General features: G+C 23.2%; 1 pseudogene; it reads right to left on the bottom strand.

Annotated features, from left to right (window-relative positions):
* Nucleotides 1-2,521: 2,521 nt before the first annotated feature.
* On the bottom strand, nucleotides 2,522-22,532 carry LOC145832064 (uncharacterized; annotated as a pseudogene).
* Nucleotides 22,533-23,410: the final 878 nt, after the last annotated feature.

Below are 23,410 nucleotides of genomic sequence, written 5' to 3'. Positions count from 1 at the left end.
TGAAAGGAAATATAATTCAACTTAACAAAAAAAAAATCTATTTAAGTTTTTATTGTGGAAAAAAAAAATTAGAAGTGTGCAAAAGTTCAAAATTGATTGATTAATTAAAATTTTTGCACTTCATAAGTATATCCGTGAAAATATAACGCTGTGCGAAAGTGAACCTATGTAAAAATGTCGCTATGCATTATAACGTCGTGAAAAAGTTTTTACGTGTAAAAATGTCGCCGTGCGAAAATTACGCGGTGCAAAAAAGATCCTGCGTTCAAAAGTGACGACCGTGCATAAGTGTCCTCTCGTGCAAAAGTGACCCTCCGTGCAAAAATGACGTCGTGCAAAAGTGTCCCCTCGAGCTAAAGTGACGCTCGTGCAAAAGAGTCGCCGTGCAAAAGTGTCCGCCCGTGTAAAAGTGACTCTTCGTGCAAAAGTGACACTCGTGCAAAAGTGTCCCCTCGTGCAAAAATGACGCTCGGGAAAAGTGTTTGCCCGTGTAAAAGTGACTCTTCGTGCCAAAGTGAAACTCGTGCAAAAGTGTCCCCTCGTGCAAAAGTGATGCTCGTGCAAAAGTGACCCGTTTCCATAAATTAGACCAAACCACACTTTGTGGTAAAAATTTTAAGATGTTTTGAAGTTATTGTTTTAATACTTTAATTGTTTATAATCGCAAGCCATAGCATAATATTGCTTGAAAAATCAGGATAATGTCACTAAAATTTAAAAGTTTTTTGGTAAAATTAAAGTTTTTTTATATTTCTTTTTAACATTTTTACCTTGTTTAATCTTTTATCAAAGTTATTTTCGAATAAAATAAGGAATTTTTAGATTTGTGTTTACCATGAAACTTAAAAAAAAAGCAAACTACCTACCAGTTTATCTTAATACAATTTAATTTAATATACACTTCTTTTCATTTTATTTGTATTTTAGTAATTATTTATTGTAATAGCTTATGTTTTCCTTAGATAAAATTGTTTTTTTTAATTCCAACCTAGCTAGTAAAAGAAATAACCTTTGTTTTAGTAACTTTAAAAGTTTTGATTTTTTTTTTACTTACTTTATATTATACATCTATCATAGGTGTAATAATAATTTTAAATTTAAACTAAAAGAAGTTTTGTTCAAAATTGTCTAAAACGGTTAGGATAACTTCTGTAAAAAAACATTTTTATATACTTTAAAAATCGAATTTAAAATTTTCAGGTAAATTACTTTTTTTTAATGAAGCAAACTGGTTCAAATTAAAGCATTATTGTTAATTTATTGTACATAACATTCACTTATTTCTAACTTTTGTCTGTTAAAAACTTTTTGTTTTTACTCTGGTTCTTCAACACCAAACGATGGAATTTTAGTATTAACTGCAAAATCTAAATTGTTCTAAGGTTTGTTATACCACAACTTACTTTGATATAACCAAAATTAGCAATTTTATAATACTAATTATATTATACTACTAAGTATAAGGACGAATATATGTAAAAACTCAAACCTTTGCATGAAGTTTAAGAAAAGTTTAACTAAAAACAATACTTACTGCTTATTTAAGCGGTGAAAAATATGAGCGCCTTTAGATTTACCAATTCTTATTTTATTAAGTAAAGTTATTATAATCACAAACATCACAACTGTAAGGTTTTTCTCCTAAATGTATTTTTTTAACATGCAATTCAAGCGATTTAGCTTCTAGATGTAATTAAATTAATCCTTCAATTATTATTTCAACAAATGAAGAACTTTAATACCTGAAGCTAAAAACTACATGCTTCTTTCTTATAAATAAAAGATTACTACCATTATCATTAGAGATGTTACAAGATGTACTTTGGTAATCCTAATATTTCAAATAAAATACAATGATAGCAGTGCTTTAAAAATAATTTTAAAGTTAAGGTCAATGGATTTATTGTATTAGAATAGGTACGAAATACTTTTATATATGTAGAGAGTTTACATTGTTTATTTAACTGAAATTAAGTAGAAAAAAAAATATTACATTAATATCAGTTATAAAAGTAAGAATAAAAACTAATTATTGACATCTTGTACGAGAATTTGAAATTGATAAACAAGGCTTATATTTGTATATTTAGTTGGCAGTAGCTAAAAACGACAATAAAAAATTAAAATGACTTTAAAAGTACTGCTGGTATATATGTTCTAAATAAGTTCAATTTTACTTAATTTAGAAACAGATTTAACCATTTGAAAAACAAGTGTTATCTTTAAAGTCAAATTAAGAAACTATATTATTTTATTTTTTTTTTTAGTTTACAAACATAAATATTTAAACCAAAGTTAAAACATCAATTCAAACTTAGACTAAATACATCATATATCAGCTCACAAAGTTGTATAGAAAAAGGCAATTTCATAATCGTTTAATAAATATTAAACTTTTGTACAATATATATATGAATAGAAAAATTTAAAGTCTTAGAAGAAAGAACTTTTGTCATTGTTTATTAATTTTGAAATAGTTGTTCCGATTAGAACTTTCTATAAATCTTCTACCACAAACATTTCATCCAAATGGTTTATCTCCAGTGTAAACTCTGACGTGACGGTTTAAACCTGATTTCTGAGAAAACTTTTTCTTGCAAATATCACATTCATGATGCTTTTCTTTAGTGTGAGTCAACATGTGTTGTTTAAAAACATATTTTCGAGCAAAGTTTTTCTCACAAACTTCACACTTAAAATCTTTTTTACCACTATGTATCAACTTATGTGTTGTCAAGTTACTCTTCTGAGTAAAACATTTGTCAAATTGTTCACATTTGTATGGTTTTTCATTAGTGTGAATTATTGCATGTTGTTTCAAGGTACTTCTTTGTGCAAAACATCTTACACAAACATCACATTGATAAATCTTTAAACTAGAATGAGTAAGCTGATGTGTTTTCAAATTACTTTTCTGTGTAAAACTCTTGTCACAAGCTTCACAACTGTAGGGTCTTTCTCCAGTATGAATTCTTTTGTAAACAACCGATGCTGATTTCAACTTAAAACATTTCCCACAAGTTACACAAACATGCTTTTTATCATCGACTGACACTTTCGTTGTATCAATATTACAAAATAATCCTAAATTTTGAAAAAGAAATGCTTCATTTTTTATTCTACGATTTATTTAAAAAAGTCAATTATGAAACAAAAAAAGTTGAAATTTTTTACAGAAGGTATAAAATTTAACTTTTTTAATTTATTATTTCAGAACAGTAATTAGCTTATCACCATAAAATCTATATTTCTTTTTAATACACTCAACTATAAGTAACTGAAATATTCAAAAAAAATTTTTACTAAATTTTTTTTAAATAATATTATATTTAACTTCATGAAAAAAATACTGTTCTATTTTTAGTTTTTTCAACATGTTTATTCACTTAAATAAAGTATGTAAAACGATTAATGTCACTTTTTAAATAAGCTCTTAAAAAATTAAATACAATGGTTTTTTTAAAAGACTTATTAACATATCCATCCAAGATGTTAAAGTTAAAAATACAAAAATAAAATATTGAATTTGATTAAAAAAATAACTGTAATTTTTGATTAGTAAAAGACAAATTGAATAGAAAAATAATTATTGTAATAACATAAAACCTGTTTTATTGGACTATAACTGTTTGTTATTTTAAAACGCTTTAAATTCTTTGGCATGAGCTTATCAAGGAATTTTTATCTCTAATAACAACTAAGGGATTATGGTACTATTTTAAAACATAAAGCATAATTATTCAGAATCGGACAGTTTATAATTTTACCACTAAGCAGATAATCAAACTGTAATTCTGTAATAAAAAATACTAAGTTGACAAATTATGCAAAAACTACTGAAAATAATATCAAATTATTTGAAAAAGATATAGTAAAACATGTTTTTAAAGTTTTATTTGTTATATGGTGGGTCATTAGGTTGCTGTACAGAAATTAAAAAAAAGTATGAATAAAGTTGAGTAAGCCTTTTTAAAAATTAGATAACGCAAACTTTAAATTCGTTTTAATAAAAACTTTTTTGTTGTATTTAAGCTTAGAACTGTATTATGTTTATTACAAAAATGGGTTTGTACAATAAAGGTCTATTTCTATAAATTTAAATGGTTAAAATTGATATTAACGTAGAATAATTAATAATATACTATATATAAGGTATATCTCAGTATAAGCTATCGCTAATTAAAAAATCTTCTTAGTAATGCGAACATTGAAAAGTAAGCTGTTTTCTTTGTTTATGGACTTTTCTTTATGATAAGGAATCTTTCAAGGATACATAGTTACATGTAATAATATATGGTTGGTGTTATTTTTCACACACAAGAATAATTCATACAAAACAGTACTTATCATTCTTTTCGTTTAGATTCTATAAGTTGTTTGATAATTGTGTGTGATAATTATCTGGCAACAACAAGCTTACTTACTTCTAAAACGGTTAGTGAGTAATTAAAAAAAAAGTTATAAATTTATATTTTATTTTTGACTACTTAAACCTAAAAATTTAAAACTGATAAATATTTTATAATAATTGTATATTTTTTATGTGTAAATTAAAATACAGAACTTCAATTGATAACAGTGGTAACAATTCCTGATATACAAGAAAGTTTTTAATCAACTTTTATTTACAAAATCTTTATCACATGAGCTAAAACTACACTTCAAAAATTAAAAAAAATATATGTTTCAATTATTCTTTTAAAACACTTCAACTTTTTTTCATCGTTCAATAATTTTTTTATAGAAAAATTAGTAAAAACAAGATAAAAATATTATAGTTATTTCAAAAATAACTTTTGATATTTTTTGAAATTATTTTAAGCACAATTTGTACAAATTATTAATCAAAGATTAACATTGATAAGAATGATAAATATTATTCACTAAACAGTTTTGTTTCACTATCTTAAAATTTTAATCAAACTTTTATTTATTTTATATTGCATAAATGCAGACTATTATTATTCAACCTTTCTGACGTAACTATGAAAATGTTTTAATACCGTTATTTATCAAAAGTAAAGGTTTTGCTAAAACGTTTTGGGCAACTCAAGTTAAACTTATATGCATAACAAATGTTCAAACCACTCTAATTGTTTAAAAAACTCATGATATACAAACTTCTTTTTAGACATGTTATTTGTTTATCAAGCTACGAAAAATATTATTAACTTTTTGTACAATGGCGACTTTATAAAATGGCGAAAATCAAACCATGAAAGTATTTAAAAAGTTTAAAGTAAAAAATAAACTGTTTATATTATCTTCTAAAGTAAGTTTTAACAACTAGTTAAATCATATAAAACCGTAAATATGTTATAATAAAATTGTCAGCTTTACAACATAACTAGTCTTGTACAGTGAACGACAAAAATTCTTCAAAAAATTGGTCTAAAGATTTGCTGCACGCAAAAATCCTTCCGGTAATTGAGTCATACACCACAAAACTAAGATTAATGTCTTATCAGTGATTTTCTAATTAAAAAACAATTAAATACTAACAAAATATTTTAAAATATATTTGCAGTTAGTCGAGAGAATTTTTACCATAGGATAGTGGATTACTGTAGAATATTAAACAATTTCTTGATATAAAAAATTAATACTTAAACTTTTAAGAACTTCTGTTTTTTTAAATACTAAAGCTTTTAAAAGTATTCACGACAACTATTTTATTCAAAATGAATTAACTTTTATTATCAGCTAAATTAATTAACTAGTATTTAGTAATTGTATGTTATTAGTATACAAAATAATGCTAACTAATCTCAAAATAAAAACTGAAAATTACCCACATACGAATGGTACAAAGTTAGACAAAACAACATCGAAGTTCTGTACATATTATTATTTTTATAATACAAAATTTTTATTCAATCATATGCGGGGCAATATTACTTGACGTCATTAGAAGCTCTAATAAAATTAAAAAGCAAAATACTAATAACTATAACAAAATTGTAATACTATGAGGTTATATCAAGGTTAAACAAAATAAAAAAGCATATTGAAGGGAAAACAGCCGTATCTAACCACAAAATAAGTTGTACATGTGTAGAAAAAAAATTTCATTTGTTCAATCTAAAAAATTGAAAAAAATGTTTTTAATGAAATATATTAAGTTACATTATATCCTTTAACAAATTAGCTATTAATTAAAATGAAAATTGAAAATTTACGAATTAAGAAATTTGAGATACTTATCAATTGCTATGTTATTTAATTTGGTACAGTTTTTCATTAATATATAGTGTTTAGATGCTAAACTTGATTTAGTTTAACATTAATATTTTTGTTAGTAATTTCTTTACTTTGTATTCTCATTTATTGTAACCATTTTACTTGTATTTTCAGCTTTGAATTGAACTGATTAAAATTATTTATGAGTTTATCTATCGTTTTAGAAGCTTTTTAACAGTTTGAAAATAAAAAGTTAGCCACAAAATTTTGTGTTAAATATATTTTGATAATAAAGTAACATATTCATGCATAATTATAATAAATATGTTAGTAATTAACAAAATAGTTGTTATGGGTTGAAACGCTATGACGATACAAAAGTTTTAAAATCTAGTGTGCTTTGGAAAAACTTAAATAAAAATTTTATTATGTTGAAGTTTTTTAAAGAGTATTTAATTCGTAAACAGCGCGTTGCTAATTATTGTTTTTAATAGTTACGATAAAAGGAAAATAAAAAGAGTTAAATTAAAAAGTTACTTACATTTTTCTACAATGACACTTTACATAACTTACCACAATTTATATAAAATAATTTTTGGTTTGAAAAAATAAATATTTTAAGTAGTAGACAAAAATTATTAAAAACACAAATATAATGTTTATAAGTATTTACAACAAAGCATGAAAAAAGTAGAAAAAATGTTTTTTAAACAACAGAGTTTAGTTAATTCGATAAAAATAGTTTGTAAATAAATTGTATGTGTTCAGTTAAAACTATCAACGATTAGTGAAGTAATTTAGATTTACCGAGAAAATTTTTAAACTTTCTTAAATATATAAATTAGAAAAATCTAAAAACTCTGTTTTTAGGGTGAACTTGAATTTTAACCACAAAAATGTGGAAGTAAAGCATGTTACTTAGCATATAAAAAAATTTTAAAGTTGTTAAAGTTATTTCGAGCTTTTTAAATAAGACTTTTAGTGTAACTAAGTATACTAGTTTTTAAATATGTTTATAAACTTAAGCTAAAAAATAAATTTTCTCTTGATTATTTAAGATAAATTTAATATTTTGAAAAATAATAAAAGTTATTTTATGACTATACTTCTTAAATTTTAAATTAAAAATATGACCTATAAAAATACATTTTTATTTTAATCGGTCATTTTTTGTGACTTAAAAATAAGGTACAATTAAAGGCCACTAGCTTACATTAACTTATTGATCTATATAATAAATTAAGAATTAAATACTTACGGGATATGTGACTTGCGTCATTACAATCTTACATTATTGTTGAGTATTTCTTAAAGGTTAATTATTTTTGATATGGCTTGTTAGCCAGATGTATAAGTTTAGTTTTATATATTTATTTATTCTTAAAGTCTTGATTTATAATTGTATTGCTAGCAATATTAATTTTTAAGAAGTTTAGATATTTAATATAAAATATTATTTCCTGTAAACCTTGTTTAAAAAATAGTATTTAAAGCTTTCAAATTCTCTTGATATAAGCATTTTATATTTTTCATACTATAAAAATATTTCAGAAAATAAACTTTTGTAATCAAACTTAAACTTAAATAACTAACAATTTAAATATATATTTAGTTATTCGGCTAATGTTATATCATTTAGTCGTTTTCATGCTCAGGTTACTCAGAAAACAAATGATGAAATTTATATTGAAAAAATTTGTTTATCTTTTTTTTGTATCTAGGTTAGTTTAAAAAATTAGTTAATTTTTAAATTGAACGACAGCTAAAGCATTAAAAATAATCGGTTCTAGAACTTGGTCTACGAAGAACTATTTGATTATTAAGTTGCATGGATGATATCTTAAATACGCATTGGACAGCTTTGTTTTTATTTTTTCTTAAAGTTTAAATAAAGGTTGTATTAATAAAGAAAATGTACGAGGTTAGTTTTTGAGAACTGATATATAATTTTTTTGTAATGAAAAGCATTAAAAACAGGTACCCACATTTAAAATCAAATAAAAAGTATCATAATACAACTTTAACCAGCAACTTATAGCTTTGTTTTTAATAATCGGTTGAACTACCAATGACCTACTGAATGATTTGTTGTTCAACATTATTTTAAGTTTAAGTGTTATACAAAACATAAATTACATTGATTTTCAAAAAATTATACTTTTTATTTCTTTTAATTTAGTTTTGTTTGTTTAATTATACAAAAAAAAAGTGTTATTTTCACGACCAAGTTTTAACACAAAATCGTTTTTACATGCTTTGTAAAAAGACAAAAATGTTTTTAAAATTAAACATAAACACTCTTTTTAGCTAATTTTGTTTTCATGAAATTAGGTTTTATGGAAAAAAAAAAAAGTTGCATTATTAAAATATTAGAGTCCTAATAAAACGAGTTTAGTTAAAATTAAAATAAAAACCTTTTGGGTATTTATTTTCCACTTTGTTTTAGAATTGTCTAATTTTTAGTATGTTACTTTATTTAATAACTTTATATATTTCATAAAGTAGCTTATAACCAAACTTTGCTTACAGTATCTTGGAACGTTACTAGAAGGTCAATATATTGCACAATCAATACAGTATAAATTTCTTTAATGTAATGTTTTTATATAGATGCTCTTAAAATTAAATTTCACATAAAATTTTTTATGCTTTGCAATATGAAATGTAAACCTTGCAGTTAATAAATTTTTAAAACTTTAAAAATAAACTTATAAAACTGCTTATTTTTAAAGCGTTTTAGTCTTTAATTATTCGTTAATTGTTAATACAAAAAGAGACCATCAAAAAAATAATGCAAAGGATTTATTTTAAGCCTATTTTTAAAAGATCTTTTTATTAATTTGATTACAGTAATAAACAAACAATGCATAAAAAACCTACTCTTTAAAAATATCAGTACGATATCTAACAAGTTAACTAGTGAATAATATATTAAGTATTATGTTGTATTAAGAGTATAATTCAAAAAATTTCTGTGCTACTTATTCTAGAAATCTTCTCTCTTGTAATATTCAAAGAATTCATTTAACGTTATTAAACACTTGTGTTGAAAATCTAGCTGACGTCATGATTAGCTAATTATAGTTTAAAAATAAATAATTATAAGTTATTTTCAGAAAGTTTTCTTTTAGTAGGTTTTTAATATTAAAAAAGTTTTGGTAATTAATTAACTAGTTTGTTTTATAACTTGAGTAGAAGAATTTAAAAGACAGCATATTATTTTTATTTAGTGATTGACGAGCGTGGTCAAAAAATTTTATTTGTTTGTGTTTATGTTAAATAAAGTTTTAAACTAATTTTATACATTTTTAACACTTCATTAGACAAGTTGAATACCTTAATTGCCCTTGGGTATTAAGCGACTTGAAAAAATAATTTTCTTTATTGAGAAACTCAAAAGAAAGTAAAAAGATTAGTACTAGATTTTAAACAAATCAAAAAAAAATAAAAACAGCGAATCACTTTTTACAAATATTAAATTAGTATATGAAAATTGTATCACATTTTGTGACTTAAAATACAAGTCTCTGTATCCACGCATATTTTTATAAATCGTATTTAAGTTATACTTTAACACATAATTAAAGTTTAGTGTTCAGAAGTCAATGACGTATTTACGGGTTAAGTTGTAATTAAAAACAAACCTTATCAAAACCGTTCTTTGTTTGAAATTCAACAATTAGTTAAATTAATAAAGTCTAGATGTATTTATGAGTAATTATATGTTTCTTCATAAATTCAAACTTTGTTATTATATATTAAAAAAGTTTTACAGTAAATACGTTATACAAAAAAAACACAAGCACTCATATTTTTCCTACTTATCATTTCTTCTTAAATGCTTTGCTCGTTTTTATTCTTACAACTAAACGCCTAATTAGGTTGTATCTACTATAAATGATTATTTATTTTTATTGTTTAGAATTGAATGTAATAAACAAAAAATGTAAATTGTGAACTACTAATAAAAGTCAATAAAATATTTATGAAGTTAGTTTAAAGCTTTTATAAAATGATACTTAGTCCTAGAAAATCAATAAACCATTTGTTTTACTTGTTATATAAAATTTGTACTTATTAATCAATGATAAAAGTTAAAAAATAGCAAGTTTTTAGGTCACTGTATATGATCAAATCTATATGTATTTATCTTAATTAAACAAATTTGCAAATTATAAAAGCTCTTTTTTGGTTAAGTTGTATTTAATGTATTTTAGTCGCTTAGTAAGTTAACTATTAATTCGAAAATAAACAATCATTTGAAAAAAAATGCTTATTTATAAAAGTACTTTTTTGAATTTTCCTTTGGTTTTTTCTACAATTATTAACAAACTTCGTTTGAAAATCCCACACGTTTAAAATATTATTATTGTAGTTAAAAAATCCACTAATTTTAACAATATACATAAAAAGTTTAAATAATGAGAAAAATTTTATATTTATCACATTTCTGTGCTACAAAAAAAAATATTAAAATTTCTAGAAAATTTGCGTTGTAAATATATCTGACGTCATGGTATCTGACGATTTCAAATTTTACTTAAAAATGTTTAATATAAACCATTAAATGTTAATGACTGAAAGTTTACTTTTTGTAGATTTAAAATATCCTGAAAAATTTGATCTAATATTAAAATTATTTTGTTTTATAACTTTTGTTGTGTTTTGATACCTAATAAAAATCTTACTTATCATCTACCCATTAAAAAAAACACTAAATACAATTAAACAAATGTTATAAAGTAAGAGTACCAGAACTTTTAACTTCGTAATATTTTCTCTAAAAGTTGAATGATATGTATATGAGAAAATTTTTGGATAAAAAGTTTCTGAACTTGAAACACCTTTTTTTAGAAAACTGAAGGATATCTGGCTTACAAAAAATAAATATATCACTTTTTGATTTATTTAAGTTTATATTTATCGTTAAAACAACATTGTTTCACTTTAAGAATCACCTTTAAAATTTTAAAATTTTCAATCAATCATTAATAGATTGATTAAAAACTGAAACAATAATGTATATTAATAGAATATTTGATTACATCTAAAAACATCTAAAATTGGTTTATAAATATTAATGAAAAAGTAATATTTTCTGTGAGATTTAATTATTTTTGTTACAAAACTGTTATTTCTCAAGTACTCGTACCTAACCAAACGAGTTCGTCTACGTCTAAAATCTAATTCTTATATGATAACTAAAAGCTAAAAATATATCTATATAAAGCAAAACTGTTACTTTCTAACTATAGATTGAATTTAATAAAAACCGCTTTAGTTAAAAAAAAAATCTACTATATTTTCTTTTTAGTTTCATCTTTCAAGCAAATTTTAATTATTATCGATATTATTTAAAAAACAACTAATTACTTTAAGCTCTAGTCTTACGTTTTTTCTTGCACCAGGTCGTTTAGACCAAATATTTTGAGTGTATTTTGTTATGTTAAATATACCAATACTTTCTAAATTAAAACTTTTTAATTGTTTTCAAAATCTGAAATGGTTATTTAATTTAAGCTTTTTAATTTTTTATAATTAAAAAGGATTACATGTTAATAATAATAAGCTTGAACTTATTTTGTTTTTAAATATTTTAGAATGTAAAATTCCAGGCAAGAAAATGCGTTTTTAGATTTCAAAATTAGTCGTATAATTTAGCCAAAACTATGTAAGAAAATTTAAACCTCATCAAATTTTTCTATTTTAAAACATAAAAAAAAGGTTAAAACTTTCCTATATCTTTCTATAAATTACGCCATCTGGTTTCTCCAACGAAGCTAAGTTTTATAAAAACAAATTGCAAAAATTGGCCTGAACAGTTGTTGAAGCTATTTTAACCACATAAATGTGGCTCATTTAAGTTTTTTCACATTCACTTTAATGTTCCGTGACTGTATAAAAACTTACCTAGTCGAATTTTAATACTTTTTTCAGTAAAATCACGATAACTTTCAGTAACTATTTGTTATAAACCCTTAATAACGTTATAGTATTTTGTAATCTTTATTGTTAGTGTTACTTATACATATGTTGTATTTCTAGTGCTCGATATTAATTATTTTTTGTTGATATTTAAAAGTTAAAGCAAGTCTAAAAAAAACATATATTATAATAGAAAATTGTTATCATAGACTATTCTCGAAAAATTATGACTAACTTTACTTAAAAATAGAATATTTTAAACATAAAGTTTTTTCTTTACTCAGTTTTTTTTAAGAAAATGGTTTCAGAGATTATTATTGATTAAAAATTTAAAACAGTATACACTTTTTTGATACTTTAAAGTGGTAAAATAATGTCTTTAGATAAATATATAGCCACACTAATTTAGTTCAAATTACTTAAAAAATTCAATTTACTTTTTTTTTTAACTTTACTGTTTGAAACCTTACCTAGTTGAGTTTTTTCAATTAATACAAGACAACTTTCAGTAACTATTTATTAGAAACCTATATTGAGATACAATTTTTTTCTAATGTTTAATATTAATGTTATTTATTTTGTTTGAAGAGCTGTGTTTTCATCACTGTAAGCTGTTAATTAAAAGTAAAAACAAGTCTACAAAAATATATTAGTTTCAGGTCAAATAACTCAAATTAAACTAACTAAGAACCAATCAAATACTAATTATAATAATATACTTTGCTTATATTAGCTTCAAAGCTTGAAAACTTTATTATTTTCAAAAGCTTTAAAGTTAATGTGTTACTGCTTTAGGTCACGATTATTTACCGCGATGTGAATAGATAGGATTAAATATTCTGAAATAAGCTAGCTTTCGAAATGAACAATATATAAGAGGTCGGTGAAAAAAAATCGTCAGAATTAAAATATTAACGGCTACAGTTTTAGTTTTGTTAAGTGTTTTACTTACACATAAGATGATTGTATTTAATATATAGATTTAGTATTAATGTAAAAATTAGATTTCGAATTTCATATTATACAATATTAAATGGATTTTATTTTTGATTTAATTGATTTTAACTTATTTAGTCAGTCTGTTATATACTTTTGCGTAATACTATTTTGCCCCTGAAAATATTTTTAGTTTTGCTAAAACAATATTCAAATAATTTTTCGCATTAAAGTCAAGCTAAGACTTTTATGAGTTTTGTAAATAAGAACTTCTTTTTTTGTTGTATTTACTTATTATGAAAAAACAAGCTATACTATTTAAATAAAAAATCATAGTTTGAATATCCGTTCTGCGGTGAAACTAAGCAACTATTTATTTAAAAATAGATTTTATTTTTAAGTATGTGAATCATCGGTTTGTTTTAGAATTTATTTCTGTGTTAAACAACTGTTTTGAAAAAAAAAAAATAAAAAACAAGCCACTGAAATTCAACAAAGAAAAATAGTCACTTTTTTTTAAACTTTAAAACGTAGTCAAAAACTCTTTGTTTTATAAACCAGTCAAAAATAAACTACGTAAGAGTTTTAAGTCTGTTGTTTTATGATTAGTTTTGATGCGGCATACTTCAACTTACCATAAAGTTTTCTAAAATGTTTTTCACATAATAGCACTATCAATTACAATTTTTTCAACAAAAATTTCAATTCATCTTCTCAAATTTTTCTTTAGGACAGCAAGCGGCGGCTCACCGTTTCCGACCTGCGATGTTTTTAATTATAAAAAAAAAGCTTATTAAGCGGGTTCATTGCTTATTATCATTTTTAATCGAACTTATGCTTTTCGTATGAGTAAATTGTACTGCCTACGTTCTTTTACATTTGCTTTTACTCATTTTAACTTATTTAAATTATAAGATAACATATAAGCCCTCAAGAAGTTTAATAATAAATTTTCATTGTATTAATCACAACTTATAATTATTGCAACAAGCAATTTTGCGTTTAAGTCTTGTAGCTGTCTATAAATATTAGTTTTTTAATTTCAGTAAAACATAAGGGCCTAACATTTGTAATAAAAAAACTTACCAATTGCTTTTATTCTTATAAACATTAATTGTTATATTCTTAAATTAATTACATAGATTCTTTTTGTATTCAAAACATCTAAAATAAAAGCAATGATTTCTTATTTCTTTTTTATAATCATGTGGTATGTAAATTTAAATCGCACTGTTCTGTATTTTATATAACATGTTTGTTTGAAATTTTAGATTTGATATACAGTTCGTAAGTATATAATTTTTTCTATTTTCTTTTATTAGAAAATTATATTTTCTTATAAAAAAGTTTCTTCTGTTTTAATGACTTAATTCTGTATAGTATAAAAACAACAAAACAAACAAAACTTCCGAATACCACCTAAATTAAAAACAACTGTTTTTTTGTAAATTAAAGTAATTTAGTACTAACGTCCTTCTAAAAAAAAATATTTGACTACTAATATGTGAAAAATCATTTAGTTATTTTTAAAGCGGTTAAAACTAAACTTACAACCTATATACCATAAATTTTTAAAGTATAAAACAAATACTTACACTATTTGATTTAATTAAGTGAAACTCTACTCCAATATTAAATTATTGTTTCATAATTTAGCAGTTTAGAATGCAGAAAACTTTTTCAAACTATTTTAAGCAAAGTTTTGCTATAAGGAATAAACGAATGGTCTCAAAAATTTGGGTTGAGGGGAGTTTGTAAATTTACACTAGATATTCCGTTTTTAAGGTTCAGACATTTCAGTTTTACGAAAGTTTATTTTCAATCTATACACCGAAATTTCAGCTTAGAATGATAATAAGATATTTTTATTAGCGATTGATCTTGCGACATTTGATAAACAATGTAGTAGAAGAAATATGCGAAAAAGTTTTAAATAACTTATTCAAACAGTATTTCATTTTGAAACTCATGTTACTTTACATACATCTAACAATTTTGACTAGTTAGCATAACTAAGAACTTCCAGTTTAGATAAAAAGGTATCGTTAAGAATTTAATTTTTTTTGTTGTAATAATGTCCTGGATAAAAAAGTTATCCGTTGTGTGCAACTCGGTAATTGAAAGGTTATTTGTGCACCAGATACTAAGACCAAATACTTTTAGTGTCTTATTTTTGTTCAGTATACGTTTACTAATATTAAAAAAAATCTAATTGTCTATTTAATCAAAAATGGTCATTTAATTTGGTTTTAAACTATTTAATGTTTTTTAACAAATAAAAATTAATAGTTACGAGCAGTAATTTATTTTGACATAAAAGATTTTTAAAATTTTGAATTGTCAGTCAAAATAATGCACTTTCTAAATTCAAAACAACTTGTAATGAATTAGCAGAATCTGTATAGAGTACTTGAATCCTAATCGAATTATTTTGGTTAAAACTTACTTACAGTTTAACTTTCCCTGCTACAGTTGACGTCATCTGGTTTATTCAACAAACCACATGCTAAAACTTGAAGATAAAAAAGTATATTTTGATTAAGTCGTTGTAGCAAATATTTTCACCACATAAATGTGGCTGGTTTAATTAATATAATTTATATACCGCGACTGTAAAAAACTTACCTAGTTAGTTAATTTTCTGTAAAATAACGACAGTTTTTATTGACTATTTTGAATAGTTATGTATTATTGAAGTTTTCAATATTTATGTTACGAATAAATATATTATGCTTGTAGTGCTCATTTTCAAAGTTGTTGATTTTTAATTAAAAATTGAAACACTTTTACAAACATTTACCGTCTAAAAATATATTTTTTTAAGATTGTTTTGAAACATTTATGACTCAGTTTACTATTTTTTTTAAACTTAATTTAAAGAAAAGTTAAATAAAGTAGATACATTGTCAAAAATAATTACGATTGTCAACATAAGGGTTTTTATTAGCTTTTTTTTCATGCAAACAGCTTCAGAAGGTAATTTTGATTAAAAAGTTAACTACAGTATAGCTTATAAAGTTTAAATAATATACGATTCTTTATTATTTTTAAGTGTTAAAAATGTTGTTTTAAGTTATTTATAAAGCAACACAGTTTTATTATACTCACCGGTTATACAGATGTTTTTAATATAAATGTTAGATATATTAGCTGTTTCGTTTAAACTTTGTTTATTTTTCATGCAAATGGCTTCAGAGTTATTTTTTGATTACAAAGTTAAAACAGTTAAGCTAGTAGAGTTAAACCAATAGACACTTATTTATTACTTAAAAATGCTAATTGATCGTTATTAGAAAGATATAAAGCTACACTAATTTAGCTAAAAACTCTTACACGAAAAATATTTTAGTACTTTAGTTATATTATTTTTGCAAGTTTACTTTTTACGCTCAACGTAGACATTAATACCTTGGCAACTCAATTTCAAAGACTCATAATGTAGAAGAAATAACAAAATAAAAACTTTTTCTAAATTTATAAAAGATAATTTCAATGAAAATTTGTACACCAACATCAAAAACAAACGTATCACATAAAATTTATACTAATTAACTTATTTACGCTTCTAGAAAAAATATCATATGATCAGATTGTAAGATTAAATACAAATATTACATTTTTTTAATTGACTTTTTTAATTGAATGAATTTTGGTAATCATACAAAATTTGTTATTTTCTAAGACATTACATTCCTTTTTGTAAATTGAAGTTAATTAAAGTTTTAAAACAGTGTCAGCAGTCTCTAAGCTTTAAACTCTAATTGCTAATTTGTAATGATTTTTAATTTTATAAGTTTTAAGTTTCTTATAACTGTATTCACGAAAGTAGCAAAACTTATCTAAGATAGTGTTTAGATTTCTATAAAACTAAATCTAGAAATTAGTAGCTTTTTTAATTTTAATAATTTTAGATGTTCTTCGCTAAGCTTCAAACCAAAGTATAATATATCAAATGGTGTATACAAATAAAATGATTAAGTATATTTTGTTTAAATTAAATAACGAGTCTTTCTCCTTAAGTAGTATAGAAGGTTAAAATGCAACAAAACTTTTACTAATTTTATTCACTTTTTATTAGTTAGCATGGTTCAATCGCATGTCTAAATTACTTCTTTATTATTTTCTGTTATCATAGTTTATATTTTTTCGATAGCCACATGTAAGTGACTTAAAATACTTCTATTCATATAAATGAATATTTTTTCTCAACTTACTTTTTTTTTATACTTTGAAATTAAACAATAAATTGTTATTAAAATTATATTACGTCCTTTAGAAATTTTAACAACTTTTACTTATAACAACTTAAACAGTTTTTATCAATTGTTAAAATATTAAAAGTATAAACAATTTTTTGTTATTAAGTTTTTATTTTGATAATTTACTTCGTCTTATTCGTACTGAAGTGCAATAAGTCTTACTTTATTTATTGTTATTTCATGCAGTTCAATGCAATGACTTCATAATCCTGATATAAAGTAACTCAGCAATAAATTATCCACTAGATATAAATACATTGCTACTATTTTCCTAGAACGGCGAAAGCAAATGATTATTGTTAACAGACATGCAACTGTAACTTAAATATGTTTAGAGTTTAATACTTTTATTAAAATTAAATCAACTTTGAGTTTTTAGTTTTACATAGCGATGCGGCATACTTAAACTTAACAAAAAACATTCATTGTATTTTTTTACAAGTTGACACTATCAATTACAGCTTTTTTAACAGATATTTTAATCAAATTAAATATATTTCATCCAATTATACTGAGTTCAACAAACTGCGACTTAATCGCGACGTTTTTATTTGAGAAATTTCGATTCTTAAAAGTTTGTTCAATGCTGTATTTAACAAAAGTAATTAATTTATTTTTTCTGATGTGAGTAAAATTTGGTGCCATTTTATGTATTTCATTTGTTATCACATGTTTTTAATACATACTTTTGAAACATACTGAAATATACATTACTATGAAAGCTATTACCCTTTAAGAACTGTTACCATTATATTTAAGCAAAACTTAAATAATTTAAAAGAAATAACTATCAGTTGCTCTTTTAACTGGCTAAACAAAAACTATTTTTTTATTGCAATAAGTAATGTAAGTGTTTGGGATTTTGCAATTTAACAAACTAGTTTTTAAAATCTAGTTTAGACTAAAAAGTTTAGATTTTTACTTATATTAATTTAAAGGGTACTACTTTTACCGTTAAGTAAACTAAAACAACATTTTTTCTCATCAAAACAATAACAAAAAAACAATAATAGCAGAGCTTAAAATAATTTAACTTTTAATAAATATTTATTAAAGTAAATAATCAAATAAAATTATATTTATTGACTTTTATACATGTACAACAATTAGATAAATTGACCAGCAATGCATTTAAACTATTTTTATAATTAATTTAAGCTGTACTTAGAAAACAAAATATATAAAAAAATTAATTATTTTAATAATACCGCAAATGAGAACTAAATAATTTCCTAATAGTTTAATTTTACGAAGAAGATAAGAACAAACAGATTAAAAAAAATTAAAAAAAGTTAAACTAAGGAAGCATTTTGTATGTATAAAGGTGCTTTAGTTTTGCAAGGTGAAACCTTAAAAAGTCCCAATTAATATATTTATTTAAACTTAGTCAATATAAATCATATACTATATTACAAAATGTTATATAAAATGTGACAAACTTACTTAGAGAAAACTTTTATATTCATTGCTTAATGTACTTTAAATTATTTATTATGAATTCTTAAATTACTATTCCTATTTAAACTTTGTGTAAATCTACTACCACAAATATCACATCCAAATGGCCTATCTCCGGTATGAATTCGAATACGTTTGATTAATTCTCCTTTTAATCTGAATTTTTTGTTGCAGATTTGACATTCATGAGGCTTTTCTTTATTGTGAGTAAACATGTGTTGTTTTACATAACATTTTCGAGCAAACTTCTTATTACAAACTTCACACTTAAAATCTTTTCTACCACTATGAATCAACATGTGTGTCGACAAGTAAGACTTTATGTTGAAAAACTTATCACACTGTTCGCATTTGAAAGGTTTATCATCAGTATGAACTATTGCATGTTTTTTTAAAGCTTGTCTATATGCAAAACATTTTTTGCAAACATCACATTAATAAATTTTTAAACCTGAATGAGTAAGCTGATGTCTTTTTAAACAACCTTTTCTAACAAAACTTTTATCACAAACATCACAATTGTAAGGTTTTTCACCATTATGAATTTTTTCATGTCTAACCAATGCTGACTTTGATTGAAAATATTTCCCACAAATTACACAAGTATGCATTTTATAATCACCTTGCAAATTCATTGTAGAAAAAAATGATAAATAATCAAAAATCTGGTAAAAATTACTAATAAATTTAGTACTAATAAGGCTTCTTAAAATTAATAAAATTTACTTTTGTTAATGCAGTTAATAATCAGAGTATTATAGATTATAGAGATTTTAACAACTGTGTTTTGAAATAAGTTCAAGGTTAATTAAACTGTCTTGGTTTTCACTTTTGTTTTGATAAATTTACTAAAGGTCTTAGTTGCTTTTAATGGTAGTTTTATGAGTAATCTTGTTTGAGAGGCCATAGATTTTGAATTTCATTAAAGGTGGTCTTGAAAAAGCAGTTTAGGAAACCCTGGTTTAAAAAAACTTAGATAATTGTTTAAAATTTTTGTTTAAAACTAATTTTATAGTTTAAATAAATATTTCTATTTACTCTTAGACGTGTGTCTGTAATTTCATTCAGACGTAACTAATTAAATGTGCATCACTAATTTTTTTTTGTTTGATTTTTTCACAAACTTCATTGTAGTTTATACATAAACAAAATACTGTATTAGGTACATTAAACTACATTGTTAAATAGCTAAAAGTATAACAAGATTCGTTTTACTGCATTGATGTTATTTTATGAAGTTTTTTATGAGTTTATAAAAGCCACTTTGACATAAATCTTTAAAATAAGTTTATTTATTTGAACTAACAAATCAAGATGGGAACAGTGTAAATTTTAATCTTATATAATTTAATTACAGTATGAGTTTGTATTCTTTGTATATAATATACAGATTATAGAAGTTACCAAGCTTAATACTAGATTCTAAAAAAAATATAGTTCTGGGATCTTAAGCTACATGTGTAAATAAAGGGTAGGTTTAAATTTTGCACGAGCGGACAAACTGCACAAGAAAGTAAAATTTCACAAAGGATCATTTTTGCACAAAAACCATTTTGCACGACAGACAATTCTGCACAGAGATATTTTTGCACGGTGTTAAATTTTTTTACTATCACTGTTACCTTAACCCGGTCGGTCTTATTTTTTATTTTTAATATTTTTTTATTTATTCATTTTTTGTCTTTATTTTTATTTTTATTCTCTCGTGCAAAAATGAACCTCTTTGCAAATTTTTTTTCGTGCAAAATTGACCCTTGATGCAAATTGTTTTTCTTGCAAATTATTACCCTCGTCCATTTTTTTTTCGTACAATTTTGACCTTTCCATAATAATATTTAATACAAAAAAATTAATGCTTTGTTTTTCGATTAAAAACTATTTTTAAGATTAATAAATTTATAACCGATTGAGAATATAACTACAACACATTTAACTGTTCAAACGTAATATCATTTGTAGCTAAAAATAAGAATAGCACATACAGAAAATTAAGAAAACTATTTTGATAAAACTTATAATTGATTTTATTGTTACAAAAAATCCATATTTATTCACACGCTTTAAAATTATTTAAAAAAAATTTCATTTTGTTTAAAATCCGTCTAAAATCTACTTTTATTTTACTTTAATGTAATATTTTAATTTACTAAAACCATTCAGCTTATGCAGTAAGTTCAGTTCAGATTTTCAGAACTTTTTTTCAGAATCTTCATATATTGCATTAAAACAACTATGTAGTAACAGCTATGTGGCTTAAGTTAAGTTGAATTGTCCCGTTTTTTTCTATTTTTATATACTATACTAATGCTAGTTTTGAGTATTTTAACCATGTTTAGTTCTAAACAAAAGTAATAATCAAAGAACGATTCAAACAAAATAAAATTAAATAAATAAAATATAGTTAATTAATCAAGACATTTAAGTAAAACATTTAAAAAAACATTTAGAATACATTTGTTTAAGATATTTATTAAAATAGTTTATGTTTAGATTCTGTTATTTAGTAAGTTTTATAATATAACAGTAATACTTTTTATTTTATATAATAAAAAAAACTTCAGTATAACCAAAAATTTTATGAGAATATGGTGACCTAACAGCTTACTAATTTATTTTTGTTTAATCAAAAAAATTAAAATATAGTTTTTGACTTAAAGTAGGTGACGTCAACTAAAATTTTTAAACATATGTTTTTTTTCATATTGATACTGTTTATATACCATATGCTATTTTAAATAGAAATATAAAACTAAGAATACCAACTGAAATTATTTTATACTATTTATTGACATCTACACGTTTACAATTTGATAAATTTGCTAGCAAGGCATATATTTTTATAGTTTAAGCGGTAGTTAGAAACAAATGTATATAAAATTTAAATGACTAAAAGTTCCGCCGATAATTAAGTTTTAAACAAGTTCAATTTTTTCTAATAAGGAAACAGTTGAAAATATATTGTTTTAAATAAATATTTTAGTTTTCGGACAAAAATATGAAATAAAAATTAATGTAATAAATAAATCTTGGCCAATATAAATCGTATATCAGCTCATTAAATAGTATACAAAATAGCAATTTCTAAATTGTCGAAAATGTAACAAACTTTTATGCAATATATAAATTATCAGGTAAATTTCAACTCGAAAGAAATAAGAACTACTGTCATTGTTTATGAATTTTCAAATGATTATTCCTATGTGAACTTTGTGTGAATCTCCATCCACAAACATCACATCCAAACGGTCTATCTCCAGTATGAATTCTAATGTGAGTGTTTAAATTTGATTTTTGAGAAAACTTTTACTTGCATGTTTTACATTCATGAGGTTTTTCTTTAGTATGAGTCAATATGTGCTTTTTGAGATCACTTTTTCGAACAAACTTCTTGTGACAAACATCATACTGAAAATCTTTTTTGCTACTATGTATTAACTTGTGTGTTGTCAAGTTTATTTTTAGGGTAAAATTTTTATCACACTGTTCACATTTAAACGGTTTATCATCAGAATGAAATATTGTATGTCGTTTTAAATCTTTTCTTCTAGCAAAACATGTTTTGCAAACATCACATTGGTAGATCTTCAAACCAGAATGAATTAGTTGATGTTGTGTCAAACTACCTTTTTGTGAAAAACTTTGATCACATTAACCACAACTGTAAGGTTTTTCACCAGTATGAACTCTTTCGTTAACAACCAATATTGATTTGAACTTAAAAAACTTCCCACAAGCTACACAAACATGCTTTTTATCATTTGCTGAAGTCTTCATTGTGTTATTTTAACAAAAAATACTCTGAAAAAACCTATAAAAATAAGTATGAAATTAAAGACTAGTAAGACTATTTAAGTTGTTGTTGGTGTTGTTTTATAATGCCTATCAAAATAGTAGCTATAAAAATATTTATGCATTTTTAAGAGATTTATTTTTAAGTTTTATAAAAGCATTGCAAAAAAATCCTTAAAATGTACAACTTGTCGTTTAAAATTTATTTTTATATTAGTTACAATTTATTTGTAACTTGAAAATATTAGTTTGAGTAAATTACATAAAAACATTTTAAACATATTTCTATGAAAGTATTTTAGAAGTGGTTTTATTTTATTAGAAAGTAAATCTATAAGTAGTACCAATTAGGTACTGAGTAAAAAGTTTTTTACTTAAACCAACTTTACATTTAATTTACTCACATATTTTATTGTTACATAAAAATTAACGTAAAAAAAATGTTGGCTATCACTTCAATAATGAATATAACACATATTAGACTATTTTAATAAATTTGAAAAAGATGTGTTATGTATAAAAAAGCTGCTGATTCTATATAAATCACTGAACATTGAAACTAAATTGAAAATTAAAACTCATATGTTTAAAACGAAAATAAAAAATAACAATAATAGAGAATAATCAAGTTGATGACTTAATGATAAATTTTATGACTAACATGAATAACAAAGTTAACACATAATACTTATACTAATTAACTTATCTACGCTAAATAATATATGATTAGATTACATAATAAATAAATAAATAAAAAATAATTGAAGTCATTTTGGTAAGCTTACTTAACTGGTTAAATTCTAAGACATCACATTCATTTTTGTAAATTAAATTAAATTGAATTAAAAATTTATAATTATGTC

Source organism: Thalia democratica, chromosome 3 (assembly GCF_965202585.1).
Source record: "Thalia democratica chromosome 3, ktThaDemo2.hap1.1, whole genome shotgun sequence".
In the NCBI taxonomy this organism is placed as follows: domain Eukaryota; kingdom Metazoa; phylum Chordata; class Thaliacea; order Salpida; family Salpidae; genus Thalia; species Thalia democratica.
Note: the sequence above shows the minus strand (reverse complement) of the source record. Positions and strands in the feature narration are given on the sequence as shown.